This window comes from Rhinoraja longicauda, chromosome 11 (genome assembly GCF_053455715.1).
Source record: "Rhinoraja longicauda isolate Sanriku21f chromosome 11, sRhiLon1.1, whole genome shotgun sequence".
In the NCBI taxonomy this organism is placed as follows: Eukaryota; Metazoa; Chordata; class Chondrichthyes; order Rajiformes; family Arhynchobatidae; genus Rhinoraja; species Rhinoraja longicauda.
In genome coordinates this window covers 32,032,748-32,054,942 of record NC_135963.1, presented here as the reverse complement: position 1 = coordinate 32,054,942, position 22,195 = coordinate 32,032,748, and the positions used below count along the sequence as shown (strand labels likewise).

The following is a 22,195-nucleotide window of genomic DNA, read 5'->3' as shown; positions in this document are numbered from 1 at the left end:
TCCATCCAGCCAATGATATTTCATGGCACCTTTTGCCCCTCTAATTGACCATTTGAGTTCTTTGCTGTTTTCTTTATATTTCTCAAAGGCCTCATCTGATTTCATCTCTCTAAATCTAACACAAACTTTTTTTTTTTTTTTTGACCAAATTTACAATCTCTTTGGTCATTCAAGTTCCCCAAACCTTGCCATCCTTTCCCTCCTCCTGACCTGAACATGCTGACCATAAACTCTGCTGCCCTTTAACTGACTCCCACATGTCAGATGTGGATTAATCCAATAACAACTCCGCTCAATTTATTCTCCCTAGTTCCTACCTAACAACGCTGTAATCTGCTTTACTCTAATTTAGTACCTTCCCTAAGACTTATCCTTCTTCATAACTGTCTTAAAACCTATGGAGATACAAGGACCTGCAAGTGCTGGAATTGTTTGAAAAGCACAAAGTGCTGGAGTAACTCAGCAGGCCAGGCGACATCTGTGGAAGGAAAGGATCCTGACCTGAAATGTCACTTATCTATTCCTTCCAAGATGGTGCCTGATCCACTGAGTTACTCCACCTATTTGTCTTTCACTTAAAACTTGGGCAGTTGTGATTAATGTTACTAAAATACCCTTCTACTAAAACACGAATCACCTGGCTAGTCGTTTCTCAGTGCAACGTCCAGTATGGTCCCCCCACAAGTTGGACTATCCACACATTGTTTCAAGAAATCCTTGAATACACCCAAGGAATTCTGCCCTGTCCAAGTCTTTTATTACTGAGTAAGTCCCAGTCTATATTAGGAAGTTAAAGTCATCCACTAGAAAAGCCCTGTTGCCTTTGTATCTTTCTGGTAATCTGTCTATATATCTGCTCCACTACCTCCCATGGCTTTCTGGGAGGTCTATTGTATCATCCCATTAACTTACATATTTCTTATTTTTGAGCTCCACCCATATCGCCTCAGCAGACAGACCCTCCAGTATGTCCTCTCTGAGTGCTGCCATCACTGTCTCCCTGATTAGTAGAGTAACTCCTCCACCTCTTACCTCCCTCACCATTAAATCTGAAACATCAAAACCCCAGGACATTAAACTGTCAAGTCACCACAATGGCCACAACGTCATATTTCTAAGCACTAGTCCAGGTTTCAAGTTCTTTAATTATAATACTCCTTGCATTGAATTAAACAAACTTCAGCCCATCAATTTCATCATATTCCTTAATCTCTCCCTGCTTATCCCTTCCTTGGAACCTTCTGCTCCAAACCTCCAGTTTACCATCAATCCTTTCATTTGCTCACCTTCTCCTCTGGTTCCTGCCCCTCTGTCACTGTAGATTAAACTTTCCAGTTCAGGTGCAACCCTTCCCTCTAGTACAGGCCATCTCTGCCCCAGAAGAGATCCTAGTAGTCTCTTGGATCTGAAACTGAAACCCTGCCCGATCTCCTCAGCTACATGCTAGCGTGTCCTAGCTTCCTGTTCCTATCCTCACGGCACTAGGTGTAATCTGGTGATTAGTACCCTCGACCAGGGCCATCTTAACGCATGGGCCTGATGGGCACTTGCCCGGGGCCCCACGAGCATAGGGGCCCCATTTTATCGACCATTTACATTTTTATTCCTGTGAGTAGTTGTCGTAGGGGCCCCAGTACACTGCTTTGCCCGGGGCCCATAATGCTGTAAAGACGGCCCTGCCCTTGAGGTCTTGCCTTTCAAACTTCTGTCTGCCTCCTTCACTAATGAGTCTATCGTTACAGCTCTGCCTAACTTCACCCTTCCCCACTCTGCCTTTGAGCCAGGCCTCATGCCACAAACTTGACTGCTGATGCCCTCCCCTATTGCCCCCTAGAAAGTATCCAAAGGGTATAATTGTCTTGGAGAGAAGTAGCCACAGGGGATTCCTGCACACTCTACCTACTCCCTTCCCTGGTGATCACCCATTTACTCTGTACCTTGGGTTGACCTCCTCACTATAACTCTGACCTATTATGCTCACATAATATTGGATGATCCCGAGGTTCCCTCGCTCAGTCAGTTAAAAGCTACAGCTGAACACACTTCTCACAGGTGCAGTCCTCAAGGACACAGGCCATCTCTCTGACCCCACATTCTACACGAGGAATATACCAATGTCCCAACTGCCATTTTCATCTACCACAAGAGGAACCTTTGAATGGAAATTACCTCTCCTTATTTGACCCTCAGCCTCCTCAACAAATCCTCTCTCAAGCCTAAGCCTCAGCTCTTATTCTCAACAAAACACATCACCTCAACAATCTAGGCAGCATTCAGGTAAATCTCCTCTGCACATCCTTCCTGTAATGGTCAACCAAAACAGCACACAATACCTCAAATGTGGCCTTACCAAAGTCCTGTAAAGCTGCATCATGACTGTTTGACTCTATGCCTGGACCAATGAAGGCAAAAGACTTTCTTTACCATCCTATCGTCTTGTATTGCCACTCTCAGCATATGGACTTGGGCCCCAAGATCACCCTGTACATCAATGCTCCCAAGGGTCCTGCCATTAACTGTATACTTTCTCCTTACATGTGATCACCTAAAGTGCAACATCTCACACTCACTTGGATCAAACTCTATCTGCCATTTCTCGGCACAGATCGGTATCCTTTGACAGCCTTCTCCATTGTCCACAGCTCCACCAATGTTGTCTACAAACTTACTAATTAACACATGTACATTGCCATCCAAATCATTTACATATATCACAAACAACAGAGGTCCCAGCACTGATCCCTGTGGAACACCACTAGTTACAGGCTTACAGCCAAAATTAAAACTTCTCATCGCTGATCTCTGTCTTCTCCAGTAAGCAAATTCTGAATTTAAGTTACCAGTTCACTATGGATCCAATGCATCTTAAAGAAGATAGACTCAAACAGCCGGAATAACTTAGCGGGCCAGACAGCATCTCTGGAGAAAACGAATAGGTGACATTTCAGGTTGAGGCCCTTTGACCCAGAAACGTCACCTATTCCTTTTCTCCAGAGATGCTGCCAATGGAATGTTGGCATTCATAACAAGAGGAGTTGAGTATAGGAGCAAAGAGGTCCTTCTGCAGTTGTACAGGGCCCTAGTGAGACCACACCTGGAGTACTGTGTGCAGTTTTGGTCTCCAAATTTGAGGAAGGATATTCTTGCTATTGAGGGCATGCAGCGTAGGTTTACTAGGTTAATTCCCGGAATGGCGGGACTGTCATATGTTGGAAGACTGGAGCGACTAGGTTTGTATACACTGGAATTTAGAAGGATGAGAGGGGATCTTATCGAAACGTATAAGATTATTAAGGAGTTGGACATGTTAGAGGCAGGAAACATGTTCCCAATGTTGGGGGAGTCCAGAACCAGGGGCCACAGTTTAAGAATAAGGGGTAGGCCATTTAGAACAGAGATGAGGAAAAACTTTTTTAGTCAGAGAGTTGTGAATCTGTGGAATTCTCTGCCTCAGAGGGCAGTGGAGGCCAATTCTCTGAATACATTCAAGAGAGAGCTAGATAGAGCTCTTAAGGATAGCGGAGTCAGGGGGTATGGGGAGAAGGCAGGAACGGGGTAGTGATTGAGAATGATCAGCCATGATCACATTGAATGGCGGTGCTGGCTCGAAGGGCCGAATGGCCTACTCCTGCACCTATTGTCTATTGTCTATTGACCCGCTGAGTTACTCCAACTTTTTGCGTATATCTTCGGGTTAAACCAGCACCTGCAGTTCCTTCCAATACCTTCTTGATCTGCTTATCATGAGGGACTTTATCAAATATCATACTGAAATCCATGTAGACAATATCCACTGCCCTACGGCCTTGTTTCTTTTTATTTGATGTGTGTAAAATAAAATAGCCCCTAATTTGGCACAGCCCACATGAAATTGGGTGCCTCACAGACAGAAATCACAGGATAGTTAGAATGGGAAATGGAGAGGCATTATGCTGATGCAACAGTGATTTTGAAATTGACATTGAAGTACCCAGTTGGAACAGATGAGCGAGACAATTTTCTTCAGCAGCAAACCATACTAATGCACGCTCGGGAATGAGTGCCTATTGCCAGTACTTGTTGCCCAAAATGGGATGTGTTCCACTTGCAAGATTTTTGTTTTGATGAGCACAAATTTCGCTTAAAAATTAGAGCACTTAAATCAAGAACGAAATTAGCACTTGGAGGTTTTCCCTCTAATACAAATCAAACCGGCTTTACACGAAAGTAATGGCATCTTTTTCAAAACCACGTACAGAATTGGTCATTACTTCCGCCTTATAAGGTGCCTGACCACCAGGCGACGACAATAGCAAGTTGATACATGTCAGGACTCCAGGAGAGGCTTGTTTAAACGGAACATATAAAACAACAAATACGCTGATATACTGCAAATCTGATAAATCGTGGTTGAATTTGTACAGCTGAAACATTTGACTATTGCACTATAGGACGCAGCTATTCTGAATACGAACAGCCCCCCCACTGAATCGCCCAAATCTCCATCCCTCTGTGAGCTGCATGGACAAACAGTTTGAACAGTTAACAGGATTACATTAATGCATTGAATTAACAAATGACTCGGTTGGAAAAAGGGACACACACTTACATCACCCATGATGCAGCAATGGCAGCAAACAGGCACAACCTCGGTCGTATTCTTCATCCATTCACACTAATGTCACACCACCGAGCTGCCGCAAGAACCATTTCCAAGCTTTTTTAAAGAATGAGGCGTCCAGACCATCCATCACACATTGTCTGCTAATGATAGACTCGCGTACAAGGGCTAGTAAAAACAATGAAAAGCAGGAAGCATGAAAACGAGTGGAGCAAGCAACGCTGTCAATAGTCTGATCTGAAGGACTGTGAGACTGTGATCGGAATTCTGAATCAAGGTTCCCACAATACGTCACTTTGTGAGACGAGAGCTCTCTCTCTCTCTCCACGGTGCATCAGCGAGGGATGGATGAATGCTCTCGGCACCGGGACCCACCGCCAGGCTTTGCTCTGCAGCCTCTCACTTTATTGCTGCACTGATTAATACATGGAAGCGGTAATAAAATAATCTGTGTTCAAGCGAAGGAATTGCTTGGGTTATATGGCATATCACTCGGGCTGCGACCTGTCAGTTAAAATTTAATCATTGCCCATTGTTGGAGGGGGTCACAGCAGCAAGCTCTGGCGAGATCGATGAATCTGGCAGTAAAGCATTTCAATCAGCACACACGATCATCCAGCGCCAGAATTATACCATTAGCTCAGGAGTGAAAGGAGTGCGGGGCATCAATCGCACCCTGACATCTCACCTCACAAGCCTACTAATGAAATTAGTTTTATTCAGCTTTGCGCCGTGCACCATTGACTGGATGGGCTGAGAACTGCTGTTTGATAAGAACAGAAGAGCCGAAAAGTAACGGCCTGCCTGGTTTCATAACTTGCATTGAACTCTTGACGATTCTTGAGCCTGGTTCACGGGAGAATTATTTCTGGAATCGGTGATAATAGCACAACATAAAAAGTTAAGGTGAAACACAGAGTGCTCCAATTGCACCCCTCGTCGACCTCTTCGCAGTTCTGTTGCGGATTTGTAATGGGTGGTCCAAAATCCTCTTCCATGCATGAGCCGACTGATATACAGTATATTAATGGCATTGCTATATCGAAAAGGTGCAATTTTAAGCTATCATTCAGATATCTAGAAGGCCGTGGAGGCCACGTCAATGGATATTTTTCATGAGATCATAAGTGATAGGAGTAGAATCAGGCCATTCGGCCCATTGTCTACACCATTCAAACATGGATGATCTATCTCCCTCTCCTAACCCCATTCTTCTGCCTTCTCCCTATAGCCTCTGACAACCATACTAATCAAGAATCTATCTATCTCTGCCTTAAATATATCCACTGACTTTGCCTCCACAGCCTTTTGTGGCAAAGAATTCCACAGATTCACCACCCTCTGACTAAAGAGGCTAAAAGGGGACTAAATAACTTTTCAAAGCAGATAGAGATAGATTCTTGATTAGTACGGGTGTCTGGGGTTATGGGGAGAAGGCAGGAGAATGGGGTTAGGAGGGAGAGATAGATCACCCATGATTGAAGAGCAGAGTAGACTTGATGGGCCAAATGGCCTAATTCTGCTCCTTTTATTTGTATAGGATGAACCATTGAAACTCTGCTCACTGTGGCAGGTGTTAATCAGGTTGTCTGGTAGTCTCCACAAGAGACGCCTGCTGGCTAACCTGGGAAGAAAGCTTTATTATAGCTTACCGTGAGTATAAATATTTCTGCTGACCCCACAAAAATGATTCTGGTTCTCCGCTGGTTCATCCACACCACCGCCCACTGACCTGCTACCACTTGATCATGCTAATTCTGGGTCAGATACCCTTCCTGCAGCAAAACTATGTTAACATTAAAATAGTTTCAAAGCAAATAATTTATTTTGCTATTCATTCAATGTTTGCTGTGTAGACTAACATTTTACTATTTAAGTGTCCCTTTGCTGAGCCAGTCCAAGAAGCAATTAAGTCAACTACATTGTTGTAAACTGAAGTGGATAGAAAATAAAGTCAACTAGATGTTTATACAACAATACAGTAGTTTAATTGATGAGAATGGCACTCGAAATGGCACAAGTTGCTCATCAGGAATCATCAATGGACAATACAAGTGCTTTGTACACAGCTCGTTTAAACTTGAAGTCTTGTATTTTGCAACAAAGAAAAAATGGACAAGTGACTTCCAAGATCAAAAAATAAACTTAGAGTAAAAATTGGTAATTTCACAGTGACACTCTAGATCACAAGCAGTAAAGATCAATTACCAATATCTCAATCATGATTATCAAAACAAATCCCATTCCTGATTTATCCAATGCACAATTGCACTTATCAGTGATCATGAGTCTGATTCTGCCCAGAATTCTTCTACTGATCTTTCACCCAATTTTAACACTCCAGCATTTTAGTGAAAACATGATATGAAAACTGATCATTATAATTTGGTACACAAATTCCTAATTAATAATCAGCGACATCAATATATTTAACCGAGTGTTATAAAGTTCTTTTCATGGATCAAAAGACATTTAAACACCTCAATTTTCAGATGACAATTTATAAAATTCCTTGTGAATTAACTGAATCAAATGAGGTAATTACACAGTAGTTTGAACAGATGGGTTACTTCTGGTAATCATTCCATTGCAAAATATCATTAGTAGGAAGCATTGATTTCATCAACTCAAGTTACAAATCTCGCCATTTCCACATTTCCAATGTGGAAAAAAATCTCCCCAAAGCCCTTCTGAAGCTGGAGTCACCATAATTTCAGTTTCTTACAACCTTCACAGCAGCAAAAGTGTAGTAGTTAATGGAAGTAAACAGGGAACACAATAACCTCTTCCAGACGAGTCCTTTGGAATCAGAGCTACCTTCCACACACTCAGTGGAAGAAAGAGGCTTGACCTCCACGGAAACAAAAAAACTTCAGAATCTTGAGAAGAGAGGTAGTGGTTGACCACATCCCTCTGCCAATGCAGAAGTAGCCCAAGGTTATTCCCCTGATAATTCCATGGGAACAACTGGATAACCTTCTGGCTACTGACTGATCTCACAGATACGCCATGGCGGAACTAATGGAGAGAACTTCCATCCCGGATCCTAGCCAATATTACAGAACTGTTTCCTGCCGTCCAAATGTATTTTTGTCGTAAATGTAGCTCTTATATTAAAGGATTCCACAGCATTTTTAACAATGGTACTGAAGGATTGATGTGTAAAAATTTGGACATTGTCCAATGCCAATGAACACCATGCATATAATCAACACTGATTTCTAATTGAGACACAAGAAACTGCAGATGCTGGAATCTTGAGCAAAACACAAAATAGAGTAACAGTCGATCAGGCAACATCTGTGGAGGGAATGGATAGGCCATGTTTCGAGTCAGGACCTTCCTTCAGGCTGAAATGTCACCCATCCATTCCCTTCACAGATATCATAGACAATAGACAATAGATGCAGGAGTAGGCCATTCGGCCCTTCGAGCCAGCACCGCCATTCAATGTGATCATGGCTGATCATTCTCAATCAGTACCCCGTTCCTGCCTTCTCCCCATACCCCCTGACTCTGCTATCCTTAAGAGCTCTATCTAGCTCTCTCTTGAATGCATTCAGAGAAGTGGCCTCCACTGCCTTCTGAGGCAGAGAATTCCACAGATTCACAACTCTCTGACTGAAAAAGGTTTTCCTCGTCTCCGTTCTAAATGGCCTACCCCTTATTCTTAAACTGTGCCCCCTTGTTCTGGACTCCCCCAACATTGGGAACATGTTTCCTGCCTCTAACGTGTCCAACCCCTTAATAATCTTATACGTTTCGATAAGATCCCCTCTTGATTTTTAATTGCTACTTCCTTGTTGATCTTGGTGAACAAGCTAGATAGGTGCATATTTCCAACTGCGGACTCTCGCATGGATTGGGCTTTGCCAAAACACTCTTCAACAACTGTGCAAATGACATCTCCAAAAACACAGGCAATACAGGACTGCACCGGTAAGAATGTAGTATAATAAATACAAATGTAAATAAATGGCTGCTTCCCCTGGCAAGAGGGTTGTGATCTTGAAGGGTAGTAAGGAAGGAGGTAAAAGGGCAAGTTACACATCTTCCCTGGACTTCATGTGAAAGAGCCGTGAGGAGGTGAGTATTAGTAGATATGCTAGTGTGACCCAGAACATGTTGCAGGGCGTGGTCTCTTTGCAATGCTGAAAGAGGAGGGGATGGTTAGATATGTCTGTTGAGGAGTCCTATTGGAGGTGTCAGAAATTATAATCCATCAAATGAAGTCAAGTCAAGTCAAGTCAATTTTATTTGTATAGCACATTTAAAAACAACCCACGTTGACCAAAGTGCTGTACATCTGATTAGGTACTAAGGAAAAAAATGAAACATACAGTAGCACGCAAACAGTTCACAGCGCCTCCTCAATGAGCCTCAAACGCTAGGGAGTAGGAATAGGTTTGTAATGAAGATGCTGATGGGGTGGAAGTTGAGGATGGGGAACCCCATCTTTGCTCTGGTTGGGAGGAGAGTGATGAGAGCACAAGCTTAGCAAATTAAATCATGGAAAATCTGAGACCCAAAGGTCGATCATTTAACCCATCACATCCATGCCAATGAAAAAGGAACTGTGCAGCTGAATCCATTCTTCCAGCATTTGGCCGAAGGCAGGCAGTCACAGCTCTCCAAGCACACATCCGAGCATGGTTTAAATGTGTTTAAGATTTTTGCCCTGAGCATTCTTTCAGTCAGCGAGTCCCAGACTCTTTTCATCCTTTTGTTTAAAATACTTTTTTTTCTATACCTCCCTTCTTATCCTTCTAGCAATTACATTTATACTCCTAGATCTTGACTGCTCTGCTAGGGGAAATGCATCCCTCCTATTTAATCTAACGACCTCCAATTTTACAGATCTCAATTAATTCTCTCCTCAGTCTCCTTTTTTCTACCCCCAAAAATCCTAGATTATCCAAAACTTCCTGTGTTAATTTGATTCCATTCCTCGAAACATTCTCATAAATCTGCTTTGCAATCGCTGTAACGTGGTGTAACATAGCATACAGTTTCTGGCTAGAGGGATACACATTTCAAGCATCACCTCCTTGCTCATACATTTCATGCCTCAGCTCAAAGAGAAAAGTACACTGAATGTTGTTTAATTATTTTGTTTACCCGTTACTGTTAACAATCTGTGCACATGTACTCCAAGGTCCTGATGTTCTTCCACAATACACAATGTCCTCCCATTTATTGTATGTTCTGTTGCTTGTTACACCTCCCCAAATGCTTTGCCTCACAGTACTTGCATTAAATTAAATTTGCCATTTCTCTGTCCAAGTGACCAGACTACCTCTAATATCTGAAGAAGGGTCTCAACCCAAAACGTCACCTTATTCCTTTTCTCCAGAGGCTGTCGGACTCGCAGAATTACTCCAGCATTTTGTGTCTATCTACCTCTAACCTCCTAGTCTAATGAATCTCCTCCTCAATTTTCACCATATTATCCTTATTTTTTGGAACAGAAATGGTTAAGAACCTATTAAGCCATATAAAATGGAAATGATAATTGAGCGACAAGGTAGGCTCATCAGACGCATTGGTGTGGAAAGTGGCTTTGTTTGACATAGGCATGGAGATAGTGTAAAAGATCTGTGACAATAGAATGGGGTTCATACAGAAAGCTCTGTCGGAGGAAGTATTGATAAGATAGATGAGACATTCTTTCATGTGGATGGAAACTCATATCTTGTCCTGTTTGCTCAATCTTTGCCAGGGAACATTGCTGATATTCACAGAAGCACACCAAATGATATGGCCCGGCTCGTGAAGTTCAAAAGTCACCATAATTATTTCTTTGTGTAGGAAGGAACTGGTTTAAACCGACGATAGACACAAAAAGCTGGAGTAACTCAGTGGGACAGACTGTATCTCTGCAGAAAAGGAATAGGTGACGTTTCAGGTCGAGACCCTTCTTATTGTTTCTTTGTCACCTTACTACCTGTGCATAGCACAGGCAAAAACAATCTGGCCTAAATTTCCACTAAAGTAGTAGGGTAGATATAGTAACTAACCTTTAGCGAAATAAATGCCTCCGTTTTTGGATGAGCTGCAACAAGTTTTTTGGCAATTAAGCAAAGAGCTAGGATCCGTAAATTGCTATGTTTCTTCAATGGCATAACCAAGGCAAAATTAAAACGACAGTAATTTAACCGCTGTAGATTCTTGGAAAGATGCCATCCAGAACCTATGTACCTTAGATAAATAAATCTCCACACTATAATATTTTGCTCCTAATTTCATTGGCAATGCCGTTTCACATCTATTAAAGTTGGCTTACATGTTCTTTCAGGTTAAGTTGTTTTCAAAAAAATGATAAGTGAGAATATATAATCATGTTTTTCTCCCGTTCTCATCTATTTAGACATGGAAATCCACCAGTTTGGGTGTAAAAGCTGGTTGGGTATTGTTCCACCATATTTAATTAGTATCATATTCCATTGTCTATTTTGTTATAATAAGCAATAATTCTGTCCAGCATTGCTCCTTAGGGAGGAGGAAAGTGGTACATTTCTTTAGTCATCATCATATTTCTCTAAAGGAATCTCCCAGGGCCTTTGTTGAGGTGCTCTACCAGAGTTATGCCTCAGCTGCTAAGTTTTCCTGTCATCAGGCAGGAACTGGAATGTCTAATGAACCACCTACAATTATTGGCAATTGTCTAAATGGATTGGGGACTGTTTCAGCCCTTGGGAAGTCTTGCCCTTAATTAATAGCAGCTTGTTATCTTGGCAGAGTGGAGGAGGGCTAGGCCATTGCTCTTTTGGTTAAGTTAGATTGTTAACCGATTTTGCCTGTCACAAAATACTCACAAGACTGCAACATGTATGCGCCTTCAACTTAATTTAGGTGGCCATGTTCACGACAATGTTCTGCACCAATGTGCATGCAAATTTGTAGAATTTTCTTCACAATATTATTGCCATATTTCCATCTCTAATAATTAAAAGCTTTATGCTGGGAATTATATAATGAAATATTTATACACATTCACTTGGACGAAGCTGTTTACCAATACAATTTCATGGAAAGTAATATCTTGCTTAAAAGCAATATTCCTTAAAGATCAGTGTAGTCCATATGCAATTTAACTTCTGTAGAATATCGTAGAATAAATATTGTTCTTCTCCAAGCGGAGTAATGTAAATACTCTGACATACACCTTGGTGGATTCTACAAGAGGTGATGACCTTTTCAAGGCATGCTCTCTGAATGTTCCTGGGGCAACTCTGAAATTTGCAACTCGTATCACAAGAATAAGTTGTGTTTTCTGGAAGCGCTGGTCATGTTTTTAAAGAGTTCAAAACAAAAATACGGATAGTCACTTTATTCCATCTGGCAGATAACAGGAAAAAAATGTCCGTTTTTTTAACTCACCTAATTTTATTCCCAGTTAATATCAATATAAATTAGAATCAAGCAAAGTTTAAAAGCTGTGACTGATGGTTGGCTACTTACTCGGCTGATTAGCTTAAAATCGCTCCTTATCCTTCATGATTAGACAAAGCTTTGTACAGCTAATATATAACAGAGCATTACTCAGAAGCACATTCCAAGAAACAAAGTTAATAATCATAGGTTCATCTTGCTAAAAAATAATATAGATTTAGTTCATTCACATTTCTGGCTCCACTAATTAACATGCCAATACATTACTTTTGTCCTCTTTCTCATCAAACAGGAAGAGGTAACAATGCCTGCTTATTTTTTTAATGTGGCATCTTGTGATGATCTCTAGTTCATTCAAATTCTAGTTAATCATTGCCTGGGTTTACGTTATAAATAATCAATCAGTATAAATAAAACATCATAGTATGAACTTCAATTACACATCTTTTTAGTTATTTTTAATGATTGAAGTTATTTTATGATGCTGAAGCTTTCAAAAATCTTAAAATGGGAACAACTTAAATTGCAACACAAAACCTAACCAGAATGTTGTTCTCCACATGGTGGTAATCTTTTTCAGCAAGTTCCCACATTTTTATTTCCCTTTTTCCTGTAACCATCTGTCTAATGTCAAATTGGTTTCTACATCCTTTGTGTAGGAAGTTTTCATGCTTTTATTCAAACTGAGTTACGATCCTACTTCAGTTTCAGCTGATCAGTAATTATAAAAAGTCTTTCTACCTTTGCTGGTTTCCTACCATGGTTTTACACACTTCTATCCAAGCACTCCCCAATCTCCTCAATTCTGACACCCATCCTTCAGTCCTATTTTTCCTCCTAGTCTTTCAATTTATCTAATCTCTTCAGTTTGTTAACTCTACTATTCCCTCGCTATCGCTTTAGAATCTACCAGAATCCCCAAATCTCCTCAAACATTTATCACGCTGACCTTATTCAAAACAGATATTGTCAACATTGAAAATTTATACTCCAGAATCTTATGTGTGAGATACAAATTAGGACCTGGCTTAGATACAAAACAAAAATGCATGGATATTCGCTATGACATTTAGAATTGTGTGACATTTCAGTAGAACTGCAAATTTAATATTGCGCAAATAGAAGCTACTTTGCACTTTTTAACCGTGCATTTCGGAATATTTTATGGAGAGACCTACAACACAATGCAGTTCAGGTGCATTCCTTTTGCAATTTCCATGTAAGTGCAAGCGTGTTCAAAGTTTTCTCAAAAGGGAGCAGGAATGAGGCAGGGGCCCAAACAACTGCTGTGACATAAGAAACCCCCTGGACACTTATTTTAACAGATTCTCCTAATATTCAACTGAAGTTACGACAACTGTCGAAAGAAACCTTAAAGATTTTTTGTTGAAAATGTACTCAATATCAAGCTTACAGAAAAGTTATTTCACTGCTCTAGTCATCATTTGTGACTCACTGATGTTGCACATATATCGCATAGGTATAATCACAACTCTTTTTGAAGAGAGATAGCCACTTCTTCCTAGAACTCACGTTAATTGGTGCATGAATCTGATTTTATCCAGGTTAGATCATGCTGGCAATCATATCCAGATAAAATTATGCCCCTCAGAAAAAATAGCTCAGCCACGAATACCTCACTTTCACAAGCTAATGTTTTCCTGGCATCAGTCCTGCACTTAATTGATGTCACAAGTTAATCACTACATGTTTCCTCAATTGCCAGGGAAAAAAAAGCTTTTGGGTTCAACCTTTAACTTCTGTTGAACAATTACAAAAAAATATCATATATCACACTGAAATCCCCAATGAGATGTCGGTGGAATGAACTGACACTGATCGCTTGATGTCTTGTCAGCTTGTTTTCAATGCTCAGGATTTCTGAAATCTCATCGCTGTTTGTTCCCTCACCGATTGCAGGCTTTCTTTATATTATCCACTTGCTGTAATCCCTGCGTCATTGATCATGTTGCACGTCGTAATGGTGTGGGGCCATTCACAATATGGGTCTCGACTGGAAAATACACAGCGTGGTCACAAAAACACACACATCACCTCTCCCCCACATTTTCCCTCAAACTCCATCGCGACCTTTTATGCAGCCGTTCTACATCAGCCTTAGGGAGAGTTTTTTTTTAGATCTTACATTGTTGTCAGAGAACAGTGTAGCAAAGCATGGGAGCGGGATGGTTTTCATTCAGCTACTATTGGGAACAACAGTCCTCATGTTAATGCATAATTCTATGTGGAAACTGGCACTTGCCCTATATGTGAAACGTATTTCTCCAAATTCATAATAATTTCCTCCATGGGATTTGATTGGGCTATCACAGCATATGTATAAAGCACTGACTAAAGGGTGAAATTCAATTTTCAGGCAATTATGTTAAACTATTCTGCTTTGTCAATGATAAGGAAAAGTATAAAATATTCCACAAAAAAAAATCTACCATTAACTTCTTTTCCCCTTGAAGTATAGTTTTCTTTTGCAGAAGATGGGTGGATGCTGTTACTACAGAAGTGCCAGACTGACATAACTTGTAATAAACTCTGCGTAGGAAGGAACTGCCGTTGCTGATTTAAACCGAAGATAGACACAATTCTATATTTAACACAATTGTAACAAACTCGTATATTTATTCACACGGGAAACCAGCAAATATCACCAGTACAAAGTAATCAGAGGTTTGGAAACGATTGTAGAGCTGGGAAGAGGCCTGTCCACGGAGGAATTTCTTAACAAAACTGAAAATTTGATCGCCAAGAGCTGGGTAGACCAGCAAGTCGAGAGGCGATAGGTGATCGGGGTTTGGTGCAAGTTAGACTGGATGTTCTCAGCATTACGGATGAGGAAGGCCAGCCACATACAATGGTGAAAAAGACAAGGTGAGAATTTCAGCAGCAGTTATGCTAAAGCTGGAATGAAGTCAGGCAAAGATGGAGGAAACAGTCTTGGTGATAGCACAGATATGTGATCTGAAGTTTATCTCGGAATCAAATATGATATCAAAGATTATAAATAATTTGTCTGGAGAATGAAGTTTGTGATGGGTTTGAAGATAATAGTTTTTGTCTTCCGACACTCAGTTGGAGAAATCTTTAATCATACTGTACTGGATGCCAGATAATCAATTGTGCAATCTAAAAGTAGAGAGCTTGAGAGGGAGAGCTGCGTAGCATCAACATATGTGTGAAAACTGACTGTAATTTCAGGTGACTTTGCTAAAATCCAGCCGATAAATGAGAAATGATGTCTAGAAGAGGGGGTAGTTGGAGGGCAGAATGGAACCAGTGCAGGCACAGTTATATTTGGTTCAGGCTGAATAGATAAGTGTGGAACTAGGTGAATGCATGGTCACCTAGCTGGATGATCATAGAGCGACTTAGGATGAGGATGGTATGGTCAACCATGTCAAGGGGCAATTTATCTTTGCCACAAACAGCTGTATGAGAAGCTAAAAGATTGACACAAAAAGCTGGAGTAACTCAGCGGGAAGCTACTTTGGTTCTGTGATGGAAGCAGAAACCAGACTGAAGGGAATCAAACACGAGTTTCACAAAAGATATGGACAAATTTGGGAGGTTGAGGCTGCAGATAATTAAATAACTGAGGATTTTGTGGAGATTTTGCTTATGGTGTTTCATTAGTGCTTTGTGATACCTGTTGCAGTAGTCCAGTTCTCTGAAGCATTTAGGAGAGAGAGAGAGAGAGAGAGCTATTGCTGCCTTGAGTATTGTGTCTGAGGTCCTCATTTTCAAATCGTTCTTTTGTCAATTGACCGAAGACTGTGCTAATGCGCTGAAGACAGTGAATTTCATCATTGTTGTTTTGCCTTCTCCAAGAGATGAATCCCAAAATGGCAGAAGTGTGCCACATTTTCTAGGCCCTCAACATTAACCTGCATTGTCAGACAGCAGTGTGGTCTCATGGAAAAGAGCCGTCTTCTCTTTCATGTCACGTAATCTACATTGTCTCTCCTTCTTTCTGCCAATACAAAAATGCAAAGGAAACAACACCAGCCTGGCTAATATCTCCTGATGACTAAAATTACTTTATTGTGAAACAAAGATTTTCACCTCCTATAAAGTAGAGTATTTTCTGGGTGTTCAACTCCTGCTCCATTTATTCCATTCCACTTTAGAGATATCTTTGGATTTTCTTAGATTTTACTTCCAATGCTTTTCTTGCCTTCACTAGTCCACAAATTATAGGAGTAGAATTAGGCCATTCGGCTTATTGAGTCTACTCCGCCATTCAATCATGGCTGATCTCTGCCTCCTAATCCCGTTTTCCTGCCTTCTCCCCATAACCCTTGACACCCGTTCTAATCAAGAATTTGTCCATCTCTGCCTTAAAAATATCCACTGACGGCCTCCACAGCCCTCTATGGCAATGAGTTCAACAGATTAACTACCCTCTGACTAAAGAAGTTCCCCCTCACCTCCTTTCTAAAAGAGTGCCCTTTAATTCTGAGGCTATGACCTCTGGTCGTATACTTTCCCACCAGTGGAAAAATCCTTTCGACATTCACTCGATCTATGCCTTTCATTATTCTGTAAGTTTCAATGAGGTCCCCACCTCAACCTTCTAAACTCCAGTGATTAGAGGCCCAATGCTGTCAAACGCTCATCATATGCTAACCCATTCTTGTAAACCTCCTCTGGACCCTCTCCAGGGCCAGCACATCCTACCTCAGATATGGGGCCCAAATTTGCTCACAGTACTCCAAATGTGGCCTCACCAGCACTTTAGAGCCTCAGCCCTCATTCTACCCTCTTAAGCTACTTTTTAATATAACTCCTGTGCATATTCCTCTTGGCTTTCTACAATATTAATGTCTATGTACAGGACATTAGCTTCATTCTTTGCCTCCCTTATGCTGTATAAACCTTGATATCCAATCCACCAGGTGTTGGGCCTTTACGCTATATTTTTTCTTGAATGCCTTCCACTGGCACAGATGTTCCAGCAAGGTGCTGTGTCCTCTTCACATTAACCAAATCACATCTCAATTTCATCAAATTGGCTTTTCCACATTTGGGATGAGCTTCCCCTTCCCTTAACTATGCTAAACTTGAGTCATGGCAACTAACACTAAAACGCTTGCCTTATATTCCTTCTAGGCTCACTTCGTTGCTCAGAATGCTCCGCAACTCCGAGATTAAAATAGTTTTACTTCTGCACAAAATCAGAAAATTCTGGAATAACACAACAGTCAGGGAGTAAACTAGGAAACAGTTAACAGATTCAGGTTTTATAGAATTTGGGATTGAGTTTGACTTGCTTTCATCGGTTGTGTAGGTTCTTTGGTGGCTGATGTGGGAAATGTGAGCACTGCAGACCCATCCACAGATGAAGCAGACAAATGAGTACAACAACCTCCCTCAATGTCAGCAAGACAAAGGAGATTGTGCTTGACTTCAGGAAGTGAAGCAGTACGCACACCCCAGTCTACATTGATGGCAACAAAGTAGAGAAGGTCAAAAGCTCCAAGTTCCTAGGAATAAATATCACCCGCATTTGTCCAGAACTAGCCTCATCAAAGCCATGGCCAGCAAAGCACACCAACGCGTCTACTTCCTTCAAAGCTTAGGAAGTTCAGCATGTCTCCAACAATCCTCACCAACTTCTACAGATGGGCTGTAGAAAGCATCTTAACAGACCGCTTCACAGCATGGTCTGGGAACAGCTCCATACAAGACTGCAAGAAATTGTAGAGCGTTGTGAACGTAACCTTGACCATCACTACAAACCAGCCTTCCTTCCATTAACCCCATCTACACTTTACACTCGGCAAGGCCGCCAGCATAACCAAAGACCAGTCTCACCCTGGTCACACCCTCTTCTCCCATCTACCATCAAGCAAGAGGTACAGAAGTTTGAAAACACATAGCTCCAGATTCAGGAACAGTTTCATTCCAGCTGTTATCAGGCAACTGACTAGTCCTCTCGTCAGCTAGTGTGGTCCTGACTCTCATCTACCCCATTGGAGACCTTTGAACTATCTTTAATCAGATGTTATCATACTTCAATATTATATCTTGCAAAAAATGTTGTACCCTTTATCCATTATCTGTACACTGTGGGCAGCATGATTGTATTAATGTATAGCGTTTTCTTTACTGGATAGCATGCAAACTAAATCTTTTCACCGTACCATGGTACACGTGACAATGATGATTGTTTGAAAGTTGGTGCACTTCTTGTATGAGGGATTGCTATTGATCTAGAGTTTGGATGTAATTCACCCACTCTTCATTGAAATCCTGTAATGAGATCTTTTCCATTCACCTGAAAAGTGTAATCATCCAAAAAAAAAAAAACCCCCAATAATTTACACAAATTAATGGAGGGGTCCATTCCAATAGCATTCAAACCCAATACTGTGTACAATGAGCCAGCGCTGCCCTCTCAGCTGCGGCGTGCCTGCAGTCCGTTTGTCTTTTGTGTTTTTTGTTGTTTTTGTCTGAATTGTAGTTTAAATATGATGTAGTGTTTGTGGTTGTGTGTTATGTGGGGGAGGAGGGGTGGGAGTGGGAACTGTAAAAGTGTCTTTCCCGAACGGAGACCCGACCTTTGTTTCTGTGTCGTGTCTCCGTTCCCGCTGCGGCCTACCACCGACCATGCACCTGGAGCTGGCGGGCTGTGGCTGGGACCACCTGGGCTCTGGTTCGCAGAGCCCGCGGCCCGGACTCACCATCTGCGGTGCTGGCTGCCTTCGGATGCTGCGGGAGCGGCTGCAACTCGTCACCGGAGGCTCCGGCGTGGGCCGCCTGGACGTCGGAAGCCCGCAGGCCCATGGGTGGGGGCTGACATCGGGATCTCTGGCAGCGGCAGCGACAGCGTCTTCGCCCGCCCCGAATCGCGGGGCTTGGGTCGGCCCGCCGCGGACCTTTCACCGTCTGGCACAGCCTGAAATAGGCCGCGGGATTTTCTCCGCCCCGATGTGGCAATTCAATGTCGGGAGCCCCGACCGCTCCGACGTGGCAACTCCAACAGCCTGACCGCGGGAGAAGACGGCAGGGGAAGAGAAAAGATATTCTGGCCTTCCATCACAGTGAGGAGGGACTGGAGGAGACTCACTGTGATGGATGTTTCTTTTGTTTGGTGTTAGTTTATGATTGTATGTGTTATTGCATTTTTATTGATTATTCTTATTGGTCTTATTGTTGAACTGCGGGTAGTTTCACTACACATTTATGTGTATGTGACAAATAAACGACTATTGACTAATGACTATTGACTAATGACTATTGAAACAAGTCAATGCCATTCAGGATCAACCCACCCTTTGGTTGGCAAGTTAACACCCTAAGCACACACTTCATCCACCATTGGTGCATTGTGGCTGCTCTATGTATCCACTGCAAATTCACGTCAATTAATTCCCCGTGCTTCTCCAACAGTTCACCCATAACCTCTGCCACCATAGAAGACCATGGCTTCAGGCATACGAGAACACCACCTTCAACCTGCCCAAAGTTACGCATTATCTCAAACTCAAAATATATCACCTTTCCATCACTCACTCAAGGATTAATACTAGAACTCCTTACCTATCCACAGTAACAATAATTGAAATGGTTCTACGTAACTCACACCATCTTCTTTATGCTAATTAGAGAAGGGCAATAAATGCTATTTTTGCCAGCAGCACTTGCGTGTAAAGGAAACTGTGGCTTACTCGATTGTGATCATGTATAGTCTTCCTGTTGACTGGATAGCATGGATTAAAAATCTTTTCACTGCATCTTGGTACATGTGACAATAAGCTAAACTAAACTCCCTTGGAACTACATTGAAGTCACAGTCTAGTTTATGTGTTCACATACTCAGCATGCGACCTGACCCTACAACCTTTTTGCCAAAAAATTGTACTGGTTGAGAAATATTTGCCTTTTACTTCTGCCCACAGATACTCCTTAAACAACAGCAATTTTTCTTTTCACTTCCAGCAGCTGGAGTGTTTTGCTTTTGTAGATAAGATAGCCCTAAATTTGTTAAAATAGAGGTAAATATAATCTGTAACTGGAATTGTGAATTTGTAATTATTGAGTAATTGCTAAATGCCTTGGTTTTGTATTAGGCATGAAGTTAATTTGGCACGATCACCTGTTTCTGATAATATGGAATTAAATATTAATTTAACAATCCATATTTGCAAACCAAAATGTAAATAGAAACCAATTAAAATATCTGAACAAAATAGACCTCTCTTCAAAGGAAAATGAATAAACTCTTTAATAACATACTATCAATTGAACTATTTAAACCAGGAACAAAAATAAAATATTTATTAACAGCGATGTGTTGCCAGCAGTAATGGAACACAGCCAGCAAAGATTTGTATGGGATCCACTGCGCTAAAATACATATACCTGCCTTAACCACGTTTGGTTTCCAGTCCAATTTGGTTCAATGTCCATATTCATCGGGTAGAAGCATAGAAAAACAGGTGCAGGAGTAGGCCATTCGGCCCTTCGAGGGTAGGTTAAGGGTTCATGCAAAAGGATTAGGTTTCTGGCACTATCCCTATACTTGTCTACCAATTAGTTGTGCTGATCACAGTATGTTTCCTTGCAATGGAACAGACCTCTGAACTCATTTAAACATGTTGAGTGAGCTGCTCTTGCCTTTTACCAGTGCCCTGGCATCTTAACAGTGGACATTTCAATTTTGGGTTGTCATCCCAATATCAAACCAGGACTGGGAACTCCAATGGAGCCGAAATAGGTACGTTTTCCTGAACACAGCAGACATGCTGTAGTGTAATGTAATCTTTTGATCCACTTTAAAAGAGTCACCTTTGCCTTAAATCCTGAGGGTCATGTACAACATAGGTGAAAGGCATGTCACTTTCGACGAATGTGGAAAGGGACTGGGGATCCACTTGCTTTAGTACTGTTGTTTCCAAACAAAACTTAATCAGGAGTAACTCTGTGGGTCAGGTAGCACCTCTGGAGAAAAAAAATGTGTGACGTTTCAGGTCGGTGCCCTTCTTTCCTGAAAGTCACCCATCCTTTTTCTCCAGAGATGCTGCCTGGCCCGCTGAGTTACTGCAGCATTGTGTGTCTATCTTTGGTATTTTCCAGTATCCGCAGTTTGTTTTGACACAAAACTTAATCAGGCTTTGTTGGCTGGCCAAGGTGAAAAGTTCGGTGAAAGTATCAATATGGATAACTACATCAAACAAAAAGTTTATTGACCATAAAATACCAAGCAATGTCACGTCCAATGGATATTATCAATGATCTAAAATTCTAATTTGCAATTACAAAGCCTGGTTAAATTGGATTTTTTTCAGCATTATAGAAATAAAACTTAAAGATCAGAATCAAATTGTCAAAAATCCTTGGACGATACATTTATGATGTGACATTTTAACTGCACAGGGAAACGGGTACAAGTGTGGAACAGGTAGGAAGAGCAGATATCCTGATCACAAATATGACATGGTTAAATTATGGATCAAAAGTTGTGTTTTGCAAACAATTTGATGTCATTTAGTTGGAATGGCTGCCTGTGTTCACCTTTCTGGCTTCAATGTGTCAGTTTTGGATCAATTTCAATGAGATCAAGGAGCAATGTATATATACTTGAGCCAATTTAGCAGCATTGACAAGGACTGGAGCAATTTGGAATAAGATTCAGCTGTGACCTTCAATGTAAATTGTTACTGATGAATATAAATTTGAACTGCATGCCTGAAATAACCTGCTCTTACGAATGTTCAAATTTGATGCATTTCAAAACCATTTTAGTATTGGATATGCGTGCCCCTTTTAAAATAGAATCGGTAAGGCTTCAGTGATTGATGTAAGGGAGGGCAGCACTGTAGCATTAACTTCACCAGAGGATCTACAGCAGTTTCAGGTGGCAACCCACTACCATAGTTTGACGGGTAAATTGGTGCAGGCAATAAGTATTAGCCTTGCCAATGATGCACAGATCCTGGAATATATATTTAGAAAAACGATCCTCTATGGAATTGCTTTCATGTAGCAAAATGTCACTTCATTTTTCTAATGTAATTTAGCTTGATGACTGGTGGACTACTGCAGAACTAACAAAGCTTTTAAAAGGCTTTGCATTGCCTTCACATTTATTGTTTGCTCTACTATAAGGAAAGAGAACAATCTGAAGAAATTATTAAAAGAGATGCAACAAACTGTCAGGGACCACAGAAGCAGCCCTGTGGAGAC

The 22,195-nt window shown here is 41.4% G+C and overlaps 1 protein-coding gene across 11 annotated transcripts in view; it reads right to left on the bottom strand.

The window, feature by feature from the left end:
• Window positions 1-22,195, bottom strand: part of dab1a (DAB adaptor protein 1a) — a 525,252-nt gene that overhangs the window by 230,492 nt on the left and 272,565 nt on the right. For 2 of the 11 annotated variants that reach the window (XM_078407332.1, XM_078407336.1), the window contains exon 1: window positions 4,589-4,817. The exons of the other annotated variants lie outside the window; for them this stretch is intronic. The gene's annotated coding sequence lies outside the window, so the exon portion shown is untranslated. Of the gene's footprint in view, window positions 1-4,588; window positions 4,818-22,195 lie in introns of those variants that run through there. 11 annotated transcript variants of the gene reach the window in all.